The sequence below is a fragment of the Salvelinus fontinalis genome, chromosome 16 (assembly GCF_029448725.1).
Source record: "Salvelinus fontinalis isolate EN_2023a chromosome 16, ASM2944872v1, whole genome shotgun sequence".
Lineage (NCBI taxonomy): Eukaryota > Metazoa > Chordata > Actinopteri > Salmoniformes > Salmonidae > Salvelinus > Salvelinus fontinalis.
Window position 1 is genome coordinate 4,661,898 of NC_074680.1, and position 13,414 is coordinate 4,675,311.

Sequence of the window (13,414 nt, forward strand, 5' to 3'; positions counted from 1 at the left end):
ATGCTCCAGAAACGGCTTCACCAGCGAGGGGTAAAATTCTGAGACCTGTGTGTATCCCCTCCAGAGGACCACAATCCTTCAAATCAAATCAAATCAAATGTATTTATATAGCCTTTCTTACATAGGCTGATATCTCAAAGTGGTGTACAGAAACCCAGCCTAAAACCCCAAACAGCAAGCAATGCAGGTGTAGAAGCACGGTGGCTAGGAAAAACTCCCTAGAAAGGCCAAAACCTAGGAAGAAACCTAGAGAGGAACCAGGCTATGAGGGGTGGCCAGTCCTCTTCTGGCTGTGCCGGGTGGAGATTATAACAGAACATGGCCAAGATGTTCAATAGTTCATAAATGACCAGCATGGTCAAATAATAATAATCACAGTGGTTGTCGAGGGTGCAGCACCTCAGGAGTAAATGTCAGTCGGCTTTTCATAGCCGATCATTAAGAGTATCTCTACCGCTCCTGCGGTCTCTAGAGAGTTGAAAACAGCAGGTCTGGGACAGGTAGCACGTCCGGTGAACAGGTCAGGGTTCCATAGCCGCAGGCAGAACAGTTGAAACTGGAGCAGCAGCACGGCCAGGTGGACTTGGGACAGCAAGGCGTCATCATGTCAGGTCGTCCTGAGGCATGGTCCTAGGGCTCAGGTCCTCCGAGAGAGAGAAAGAAAGAAAGAGAGAATTAGAGAGAGCATACTTTTCATACGAAGAGGAGGAGTAGTGATTCGACCAACGTGCAGCGGGTTGTGCATACATAATAATTTATTAACACAAAGACGAAACACGAAAACAAACACTCGGAAGGATTACAAAATAACAAACCGACCTAAACAGACTTAAACTTAACTTACATGTAACACGAAGAACGCACGGACAGGGAAAACAGACTACACAAAACCCGAACAAACATACCGAAACAGTCCCGTGTGGGGCAACATACACAGACACGGAAGACAACCACCCACAACGAACACTGTGAAACAACCTACCTTAATATGACTCTCAATTAGAGGAAACGCCAAACACCTGCCTCTAATTGAGAGCCATACCAGGCAACCCTTAAACCAACATAGAAACAGAAAACATAGACTACCCACCCAAATTCACGCCCTGACCAATTAAACACATACCAAAACAACAGAAAACAGGTCAGGAACGTGACAGAACCCCCCCCCCCCTCAAGGTGCGAACTCCGGGCGCACCCCTAAAACTCAAGGGGAGGGTCTGGGTGGGCATCTGTCCGTGGTGGCGGCTCCGGCGGTGGGCGAGGACACCACTCCACCACTGTCTTTGTCCCCCTCCTTAGCGTCCTTTGAGTGGCGACCCTCGCCCCCGACCATGGTCCAGGAACCCTCACTAAGGCACCACAATAGAGGAGACAACTCAGGACAGAGAGGTAGCTAAGGACAAAGAGGTAGCTAAGGACAGAGAGGTAGCTAAGGACAGAGAGGTAGCTCAGGACAGAGGGACAACTCTGGACTAGTGGCAGCTCCGGACTGAGTGGCAGCTCCGGACTGAGTGGCAGCTCCGGACTGAGTGGCAGCTCCGGACTGAGTGGCAGCTCCGGACTGAGTGGCAGCTCATGACTGTAGGGCAGCTCATGACTGTAGGGCAGCTCATGACTGTAGGGCAGCTCATGACTGGAGGGCAGCTCATGACTGGAGGGCAGCTCATGACTGGAGGGCAGCTCATGACTGGAGGGCAGCTCATGACTGGCTGGCGGCTCTGGCAGCTCATGACTGGCTGGCGGCTCTGGCAGCTCATGACTGGCTGGCGGCTCTGGCAGCTCCTGACTGGCTGGCGGCTCTGGCAGCTCCTGACTGGCTGGCGGCACTGGCAGCTCCTGACTGGCTGGCGGCTCTGGCAGCTCCTGACTGGCTGGCGGCTCTGGCAGCTCCTGACTGGCTGGCGGCTCTGGCAGCTCCTGACTGGCTGGCGGCTCTGGCAGCTCCTGACTGGCTGGCGGCTCTGGCAGCTCCTGACTGACGGGCGGCTCTAATGGCTCGGGACAGACGGGCGGCTCTAATGGCTCGTGGCAGACGGATGGCTCAGAAGGCGCTGGGCAGACGGATGGCTCAGAAGGCGCTGGGCAGACGGATGGCTCAGAAGGCGCTGGGCAGACGGATGGCTCAGACGGAGCTGGACAGACGGATGGCTCAGACGGCGCTGGACAGACGGATGGCTCAGACGGCGCTGGACAGACGGATGGCTCAGACGGTGCTGGGCAGACGGATGGCTCAGACGGCGCTGGGCAGACAGATGGCTCAGACGGTGCTGGGCAGACGAGCAGTGCAGGCGGCGTTGGGCAGACAGCCGACTCTGACCTGCTGAGGCGCACAGTAGGCCTGGTGCGTGGTGCCGGAACTGGTGGTACCGGCCTGGAGACACGCACCTCAAGGCTAGTACGGGGAACAACAACAGGGCACACTGGACTCTCAATGCGCACTATAGGCCTGGTTCGTGGTACCGGAACTGGAGGTACCGGGCTGAGGGCACGCACATCAGGGCGAGTGCGGGGAGAAGGAACAGTGCGTACAGGGCTCTGGAGACGCACAGGTGGCTTAGTGCGTGGTGCCCGAACTGGAGGCACTGGTGGTACTGGGCTGGGGCGGGAAGGTGGCGCCGGATATACCGGACCGTGTAGGCGTACTGGCTCCCTCGAGCACTGAGCCTGCCCAACCTTACCTGGTTGTATGCTCCCCGTCGCCTGACCAGTGCGGGGAGGTGGAATAACCCGCACCGGGCTATGTAGGCGAACCGGGGAAACCATGCGTAAGGCTGGTGCCATGTAAGCCGGCCCAAGGAGAGGTACTGGTGGCCAGATATGTAGAGCCGGCTTCATGGCACTTGGCTCAATGCTCATTCTAGCCCTACCAGTGCGGGGAGGTGGAATAACCCGCACCGGGCTATGCACACGTACAGGAGACACCGTGCGCTCTACTGCGTAACACGGTGTCTGCCCGTACTCCCGCTCTCCACGGTTAGCCTGGGAAGTGGGCGCAGGTCTCCTACCTGCCCTAGACCCACTACCTCTTACCCCTCCCCCCAAGAAATTTTTGGGTTGTACTTGCGGGCTTTTCGGGCTTCCGTGCTAGACGCGTCCCCTCATAACGCCGGTTCCTCTCTCCAGTTTCCTCTGCTCTCCGAGCTGCCTCCAGCTGTTCCCATGGGCGGAGATTCACTTCCACTTTAGCCCATGGTCCTTTTCCTTCCATGATTTCCTCCCAAGACCATAAATCCTGCTTCGTGCGCTGTCCGTTAACCCGCTGCTTGATCCGGGTTTGGTGGGTGGTTCTGTAACGGCGTTCCTCCTCCTCTTCATACGAAGAGGAGGAGTAGTGATTCGACCAACGTGCAGCGGGTTGTGCATACATAATAATTTATTAACACAAAGACGAAACACGAAAACAAACACTCGGAATGATTACAAAATAACAAACCGACCTAAACAGACTTAAACTTAAGAACTTAAGAACTTACATGTAACACGAAGAACGCACGGACAGGGAAAACAGACTACACAAAACCCGAACAAACATACCGAAACAGTCCCGTGTGGCGCAACATACACAGACACGGAAGACAACCACCCACAACGAACACTGTGAAACAACCTACCTTAATATGACTCTCAATTAGAGGAAACGCCAAACACCTGCCTCTAATTGAGAGCCATACCAGGCAACCCTTAAACCAACATAGAAACAGAAAACATAGACTACCCACCCAAATTCACGCCCTGACCAATTAAACACATACCAAAACAACAGAAAACAGGTCAGGAACGTGACACTGCTGAAGTGAAAGCCATCCTAGTATTTATGCTGCAGTAGTTTATGTGTCGGGGGGCTAGGGTCAGTTGGTTATACCTGGAATACTTCTCCTGTCTTATCCAGTGTCCTGTGTGAATTTAAGTATGCTCTCTCTAATTCTCTCGTTCTCTCTTTCTCTCTGAGAACCTGAGCCCTAGGACCATACGTCAGGACTACCGGGCATGCTGACACCTTGCTGTCCCCAGTCCGCCCGGCCTTGCTGCTATTCCAGTTTCAACTGTTTCTGCCTGCGGTTACGAAACCCCTACCTGTCCCAGACCTGCTGTTTTCAACTCTTAATGATCGGCTATGAAAAGCCAACTGAGATTTATTCCTGATTATTATTTGACCATGCTTGTCATTTATGAACATTTTGAAAATCTTGGCTCTCTCTAATTTTCTCCTTCTCTCTTTCTCTCGGAGGACCTGAGCCCTAGGACCATACGTCGGGACTACCGGCCGTGGTGACTCCTTGCTGCCCCCAGTCCGCCTGGCCTTGCTGCTATTCCAGTTTCAACTCTTCTGCCTGCGGTTATGGAACCCCTACCTGTCCCAGACCTGCTGTTTTCAACTCTTAATGATCGGCTATGAAAAGCCAACTGAGATTTATTCCTGATTATTATTTGACCATGCTTGTCATTTATGAACATTTTGAAAATCTTGGCTCTCTCTAATTTTCTCCTTCTCTCTTTCTTTCTCTCGGAGGACCTGGGCCCTAGGACCATGCGTCGGGACTGCCGCCCGTGGTGACTCCTTGCTGTCCCCAGTCCGCCTGGCCTTGCTGCTATTCCAGTTTCAGCTGTTCTGCCTGCGGTTATGGAACCGCCACCTGTCCCAGACCTGTTGTTTTTCAACTCTTAATGATCAGCTATGAAAAGCCAACTGAAAATTATTCATGATTATTATTTGACCATGCTTGTCACTTATGAACATTTTTGAACATCTTGGCATAGTTCTGTTATAATCTCCACCCGGCACAGCCAGAAGAGGACTGGCCACCCCTCATAGCCTGGTTCCTCTCTAGGTTTCTTCCTAGGTTTTGGCCTTTCTAGGGAGTTTTTCCTAGCCACCGTGCTTCTACACCTGCATTCTAGCTGTTTGGGGTTTTAGGCTGGGTTTCTGTACAGCACTTCGAGATATTATCTGATGTACGAAGGGCTATATAAAATAAAATTGATTGATTGATTGATCCTCACTTGGGGAATGCTGCTTCTTAGTTAGCTTTGCGACAGTATCAAAAATAAATTTTGGATTTCATGGGAAAGACGTAAACTTTGTCAGCCTGCTGTTTCCCCCGAATGTACCGGAGGGTCATAGCTTGTGAAGATGTAACAGCGATCTTGAAAACCTCCGATCCCAGGCTACAGCGTGTCCTTCCCATCGCAGAGTTTGTTGTAGCATTTAGCATTTGCTGCGATATTTTTTGCTCCATGTTTCCCCCCCAGGAGAAGAGAGCTTGATAAATGACATCTCTCAGTTTGCCGTCATACCACGTTGATATATAATGTCATTCACTTCAGCTATCAGATCTGGTTGGATTTATTGTAAATGCTCCGTTTACGCATAGTCTCGAGGCAATTCATGGGAACACTCAACCATATGGGCTTTCTTTACATTCAGGATTCATATTTACCATCATGAAAATTTACTCTGGGTTTTTGTTAAACACCATTTTATCTTGTGTCCAACATTTTCTTTCTCAGGAGTTATTTCCAAAAAGAGCTGTTCTCTGCAGGGACGAGGGCGCATATACGCTACTGGTTGTGGTTCGCAAGTATAATTCATGATTAGCCTATATTTCAGACGATATTCTTCCTTACTCATTGTCACTGCACACAATGCATATGCATAGTTATTATAATAGACCCTTCATTGTAGTGGCTATTTTGCCTGTACAAATCAATCCAATCAAATGATTTTGTCCTACAGGATAGACGTGGTGTAGGCTTCACAGTTCAATGAAATGCTTACTGGTGGCAATCTTATACACTCATCATCGGTTTACACTCAATGGGTTCTTCGCCTGTCCCCATACGATAACCCCTTTTGGTTCTAAGTAGAGCTATGTTGGGTTCCATGTTGAACCATCTGTGGAAAGGGTTTTACATTGAACCAAAAGGGTTCTTCAAAAGGTTCTCCTATAGGGAAAGCCGAATAACCGTTTTAGGTTCTAGATAGCATCTTTTTCTAAAAGAGTGTGTGTCTAATTTATCATGTTGATCTAGCATGGATCAAGTGCATGTTTGCAGTCTAGGCTTTATGCTTGGTTTCAGGTTTGTAGCCCAAGGGCCTACTCTTTCCCCTTAATGTGGTGTTCTCTCCTTGCTATCGCTCTCTCCCCTCTATCAAATCTACAGTATTACAATGTATGGAATGCATATAACACCGGTGCCTTTAATGGTCATGCCCTGACTGGCCACGAACTCCCGTTCGCTGGTCTACACAGGCCGATTGCTGCTGCTGCGCTGTTCACAGCAATATGGTTGCATAGGAGTGGAATCGAACTAAGGTGAACCCAAGAGCAGTTTGTCGTACAGCCTCGCAGACACTCCATTGGCAGCAATCATGGATTGGTATTGTATAATAATCAGAGAAAACATGATTCTTAAAGTCGTAAGCGCAATCGTATTTGACATTATGAAGTTGGCTTAAATGCATAATCGTAGCCTATTTCACAAGTGGTGCTTTGCAATATCACAGTCATTTTATCAATTGATTCGTCAGTGATTCCAAAAATTGAATATTTAATCCATGCTTTAGTAGTAGTAGACCTACTACTGCTATAACTCTCATCACTCTTTCATTTTTTTTATATTTTTTTTTTACCTTTATTTAACTAGGCAAGTCAGTTAAGAACAAATTCTTATTTTCAATGACGGCCTAGGAACAGTGGGTTAACTGCCTGTTCAGGGGCAGAACGACAGATTTGTACCTTGTCAGCTCGGGGATTTGAACTTGCAACCTTCCGGTTACTAGTCCAACGCTCTAACCACTAGGCTACGCTGCCGTATTCAATCTCGTCATAAACTAAATGCCATGCTACAGTAGCGGATACCCATAGACTTCCAGGCATTGCGCTAACCCTAGTTATCATTGGCTTGCGAAACTACCTCGTAACTTCCATACTGGACACAGAGACATAAAAATGGTATCCACTAGTTCATCTGACTCTGGGCCTCATTGCCAAAATTCAGAAGTATCCCTTTAAGTCAGTCCAATCAGTTCCATTTCAAATAATGGTTATATTCTCCAGCTTTCAGCTTCAGTTATGTTGCTTGTGGGCTATGAATGCTAATTTCAGGATTTTTGTCATCACTCTAATAATGTGGTTCGTTGTTACAGATGGAGTTTTAGTTTCTAAGAACCGGGTTAAATCTTGCCTGAACTGATTCAGGGAAATATTTCTCTATGCAAGAGGCAAAACATCCTACCCAACTAACAACAGCTGGTCTCATTCACCAGCTTCTGTTTGCAAATTAAAGCTACCCAGCAATGGGATTGACCACGCTGGTTCTCTTACTGCTCGCGTGCAAGGTTCATCTGCAACCTGCGGGTCCTTGGTTAGCACCAGCGGTGTGTATTCATGGTTACCAAGGGAAGCCAGGCTTCCCCCAAAATAGACCAACAGAAAAACATACAAAATAATGGAAATTCGACATGTAGCTAGATGTAGTATGCTAACTAGCTGGCCGGTAAAGGAAGTTAGGCTAGGGAACAAGTATTTTTAGCCAGGTATCCATCGACCATTTAGGCAACATGAAAGAAGATGGAATTGGCATTTCTCTACAAGTAGGGTGAGTCAACAGGTGTTTTTACTTGCACACACACACACACATATACACACACACACACACACACACACACACACACACACACACACACACACACACACACACACACACACACACACACACACACACACACACACACACACACACACAGAAATCAGAATAATGGACAGCCACATCATATTTAGCTTATGTTCATTGGACTAAATCGTTTTTGGTATATTTTAGTTGTCACTTTATTAGACTAAGCATAAGTGATTAGATCGTGTTGAAATGGTGCTGGAAGAGTGGAGGGAGCTTCTGTTTTCTTTGCGGTAACTGTCCGTGGTTCTAAATCAATAGTAGTTTAGCCTCGTCAATTTTCGGACTAGTATCTTACTGGTTTTCTATGGTTTCCTTCTAATGGCGAGTTCACAACTCCTTCCATCACTTTTATTCCTTCACGTGATTTACGTCTTTTCACCTTAGTCACACAATCCTGTGTTATGCTATGCTAATATATATTCACGCTCGACCCTCGCTAATATATTTTCACGCTCGCTGCTCCTCATTCTTTTCATCCATCCTCTTCAACCCTCGTCCAAATTCTGTTTCACTTTTCTTATTTCACAAGTAATATGAAGGTGTTATCTTTCACCTCAATGCTACGCTGGTCACTCGTTCAGAACTGGAGCTGCAACCACAGCAGCAGCGTTTCAGAAAATGTGGCGCTGGACATTTCAAAACATTTATGGACATTTTAGAAATTTACCAGGTCCATATGCAGTGGGTGCATAACCTCGTATGATCATTCATATTAACAAAACATGCATGTCAATGATGCAATGATGTGCGGTCCTTACCGATTTCTGATGTGCACTTTGAACATGTTAGAATAACTGTACACATTTACTTTCCTCTCAGTCAAAGAGACAAGTAACGAACAGCAAAATCCCTAGCCTATGTCAACCTACTATAAGTAGAAAAGTTTAGGCTACCTATTCTATTGGTCAATTTGTGATAAGTAATAAATAGCCTATTCCAAACAGACTCTTAAAAACTATGAGTCTGACGCAACAGATTTAGCTTAAAATGTTGAAAAACAATTATTTATTCACATGATAAGCGCAGCAATGCTCACAAGGCATTAGGCTACACGCGAACGTTAGTTTCATAATGCAATTAGCCGGAGAAGAAAAAAACTGAGCGCGAGATGAAAATATCTGTTAGAAATGTAGAAAGACAGGAGATCTAATGGGCTACTTTGAAGCAAGGTAAGACATGCCTTATAGTATGTATTAAACGTTCAGGTTTGAAACAACTGAGTACACATTCACAAAAGTATGGACACCTGTTCGTTGAACATCTCATTCCAAAATCATGGGCATTAATATGGATTTGGTGCCCCTTTGCTGCTAAAACAGCCTCCACTCTTCTTGGGAAGGCTTTCCACTAGATGTTGGAACATTGCTACGGGGACTTGCTTCCATTCAGCCACAAGAGCATTAGTGAGGTTGAGCATTAGTGAGGTTGTTGGGCGATTAGGCCTGGCTCGCAGTCAGCGTTGGAGTTCATCCCAAAAGTGTTCGATGGGGTTGAGGTCAGGGCTCTGTGCAGGCCAGTGAAGTTCTTCCACACCGATCTCGACAAACCATTTCTGTATGGACCTCGCTTTGTGCACTGGGGCTTTGTCATGCTGGAAAAGGAAAGGGCCTTCCCCAAACTGTTGCCACAAGTTGGAAGAACAGAATCATCTCGAATGTCATTGTATGTTGTGTTAAGATTTATCTTCACTGAAACTAAGGGGCCTATCCCAAACCATTAAAAACAGCCCCAGACCATTATTCCTCCTCCATCACACTTTAAAGTTGGCACTATGCATTGGGGCAGGTAGCGTTCTCCTTGCAGGTAGCATTCTCCTTGCATCTGCCAAACCCAGATTCGTCTGTCGGACTGCCAGATGGTAGGGCGTGATTCATCATTCCAGAGAACGTGTTTCCACTGCATTTCCATTTCATGAAGCTCCCGGTGAACAGTTCTTGTGTTGATGTTGCTTCGAGGAAATGTGGAATTCGGTAGTGAGTGTTGCAACCGAGGACTGACACATTTTTACAAGCAACACTCTTCAGCACTTGCCAGTCCCGTTCTGTGAGCTTGTGTGGCCTACTATGCAGTTGAGCCGTTGTTGCTCCTAGACGTTTCCACTTTCCAATAACAGCACTTACAATTGAATGGGGCAGCTCTAGCAGGGCAGAACTTTGACTAACTGACTTGTTGGAAAGGTGGAATCCTATGACAAGGCCACTGAGCTCTTCTGTTAGGCCATTCTACTGCCAATATTTGTATATGGAGATTTGCATGGCTGTGTACTCGATTTTATACACCTGTCAGCAACACGTGTCGCTGAAGTAGCCGAATCCACTAATTTGAAGGGGTGTACACAAACTTTTGTAGATGCAGGCGAAAGTTTACATACACCTTAGCCAAATACATTTAAACTCAGTTTTTCACAATTCCTGACATTTTAATCCGAGTAAAGATTCCCTGTCTTAGGTCAGTTAGGATCACCACTTTATTTTAAGAATGTGAAATGTCAGAATAATAGGAGAGAGAATTATTTATTTCATCACATTCCTAGTGGCTCAGAAGTTTAAATACACTCAATTAGTATTTGGTAGCATTGCTTTTTTAAATTGTTTAACTTGGGTCAAACGTTTTGGGTAGCCTTCCACAAGCTTCCCACAATAAGTTGGGTGAATTTTGGCCCATTCCTCCTGACAGAGCTGGTGTAACTGAGTCAGGTATGTAGGCATCCTCGCTCGCACAAGGTTTTTCAGTTCTACCCACAAATTGTCTATAGGGTGGAGGTCAGGGCTTTGTGATGGCCACACCAATAGCTTGACTTTGTTGTCCCTAAGCCTTTTACCTTTGGAACTTTGGAAGTATGCTTGGGGTCATTGTCAATTTGGAAGACCCATTTGCTACCAAGCCTTAACTTCCTGACTGATGTATGGAGATGTTGCTTCAATATATCCACATAATTTTCCTACCTCATGATGCCATCTATTTTATGAAGTTCACTCATCCCTCCTGCAGAAAAGCACCCCCAAAACATGATGCTGCCATCCCCGTGCTTCACGGTTGGGATGGTGTTCCTCGGCTTGCAAGCCTCCCCCTTTTCTTTCCAAACATAACGATGGTAATTATGGCCAATAGTTATATTTTTGTTTCATCAGACCAGAGGACATTTCTCAAAAAAGTACGATCTTTGTCCCCATGTGCAATTGCAAACTGTAGTCTGGCTTTTTTTATGGCGGTTTTGGAGCAGTGGCTTCTTCCTTGCTGAGCGGCCTTTCAGGTTATGTCAATATAGGACTCGGTTTACTGTGGATATAGATACTTTTGTACCTGTTTCCTTCTCCATCTTCACAAGGTCCTTTGCTGTTGTTCTGGTAATGATTTGCACTTTTCGCACCAAAGTACGTTCATCTCTAGGAGACAGAACGCATCTCCTTCCTGAGCGGTATAACGGCTGTGTGGTCCCATGGTGTTTATACTTGCGTACTATTGTTTGTACAGATGAATGTGGTACCTTCAGGCGTTCGGAAATTGCTCCCAAGGAGGAACCAGACTTGTGGAGGTCTACAATTTATTTTCTGAGGTCTTGGCTGATTTCTTTTGATTTTCCCATGATGTCAAGCACAGAGGCACTGAGTTTGAAGGTAGGCCTTGAAATACATCCACAGGAATTTTCCAAGCTGTTTAAAGGCACAGTCAACTTAGTGTATGTAAACTTCTGACCCACTGGAATTGTGATACAGTGAGTTATAAGTGAAATAATCTGTCTGTAAACATTTTTTTTAATGACTCCAAACTAAGTGTATGTAAACTTCCGACTTCAACTGCATATAGTGTATATCTTTTCAAAACGCATACTGCCTCCATCTCATATGAAAGTTGTGTGGGATTTCCTGAAGCCTGCCTTCCGTTACCGTTTGATGCAGCTTTCAAAACAACTGCGAACTCGAAAATCTCAGACTTCAGTGCATTCAAGACGAATGGGAAGTGGGAAAAAACTTCGATTGGAAAAAATCTTTTGAATGGTCATCCGACTCGGAATTCCAACCTGGGAACTGTGGCCTTATTCTAGAGCTCTGACTTTCCAACCTGAAGATCACTGAAGTCATGATTTGATCTCGTTTTTTTCAGAGCTCTCAGTTGTCTTGAAAGCACTACAAGATATTGCAGCAGCAGCACTTGCGCTGTGTGACAGATTTTCCACTCAAAGGTTCTGTATCTGTATAATGTTTCCGTGTGATAAATAAGATGCATAGCGACTATACTGTACACACGTGCCAATTTGAATTCCGCTAAAGTATGCAAATGAACCTATAAACTGATAAGCAGGACCAGTCAAATGAATTTACATCAACTGGTATTTCCATCGATGAATAGGCTTAAAAGTTTACTATGAAATAACACAAATGGAATCATGTAGTAACCAAAAACGTGTTAAACAAATCAAAAAATATTTTATATTTGAGATTCTTCAAAGTAGCCACGCTTTGCCTTGACAGCTTTGTACACTCTTGGCATTCTCTCAACCAGCTTCACCTGGAATGCTTTTCCAACAGTCTTGAAGGAGTTCCCACATATGCTGAGCACTTGTTGGCTGCTTTTCATTGTTTAACATCTTTAGATCCAATTGTCGCTTCGTTGCGTCTCTTCTACCTTGTAAAGTAACTTATATTATTTGGGGGGGGGCTTCGACGTCAGCAGGCCTGCCATCACATCATCTGGCTCTGAGGCCATTTTCCAAATTACTTAATGAAATGTCATATTGCATTCTGTCTTAGTTGTTCATTCAGTTAAGCCTGTACTCAATTGAAATGTAGTTTACAATCAGGAAGGCTGGTCCTAATGCTTGTTTAACGTAAGCAAAACATAACTCACTTTGTTTCATACTCTAAAGGCATAGTGGTATTGAATACAAACGTATCAACAGTATATTGTCCCTGTTTCTTTTCATCTTTCCTATTAGCCATGTGCGAAATGTCATTCACCTATTTACGTTATTGTCTAAGCATAATAATGCACATTCCTCATGCTTGCCGTTTAAACTATAGGCTCACTCCTGCAATTATCACCTTCCCCTCTCTCAACCAATGGGCCTGCATCTTGGGATGTATTTATATGTCAACTTACCTTTGTTCTCTCACTTTGTCACATCTTCTCTTGCTCCTCCCCTCCGGCGTACAACGTCACCAGAATACTAGCCATCGGTCTTGGGATGAATCATTACGCACACCTGGCACTCATTATTACGCGCACCTGTTAATCATTATGACTCACACCTGGACTTCATTACCTTCATCATTTCCTCCCCTTTATATGTCACTCCCTTATGTTTTCTCACCAGTTGGTATTGTTCTTGTTTACAGGCGTGTAGCCTTATGGAATTGTCTCGTTACTGGTTTTGTTTTATTAAACGTTTCACCTGCTCCGTTATGAGACACTTGTGCTTTTTCAGCAACAGTTTGACAACCATTCACCTTAAGATGTGTCATTGGAACTCCTTTCCCACAGTGGGGGGAGGGGGGTTTGATGCCAGCAGACCCACATACAGCTCCTGGGCCAGTGCCAGAATGAATCAGTTAGACGGGCATTTGATTCATTTATTTTCCTCCCATTTTACACACTCAAATAATTAACATAAATACTAATCAACTTTCACATCACATCTGAGTTTTTAATTACATGACTTACAGATTTAATAGTGTCCATGGAAATGTAGTCCGTCTTAGTTCTGTTTTGATTTATTAATAAGTGTTTGAACAAAAAT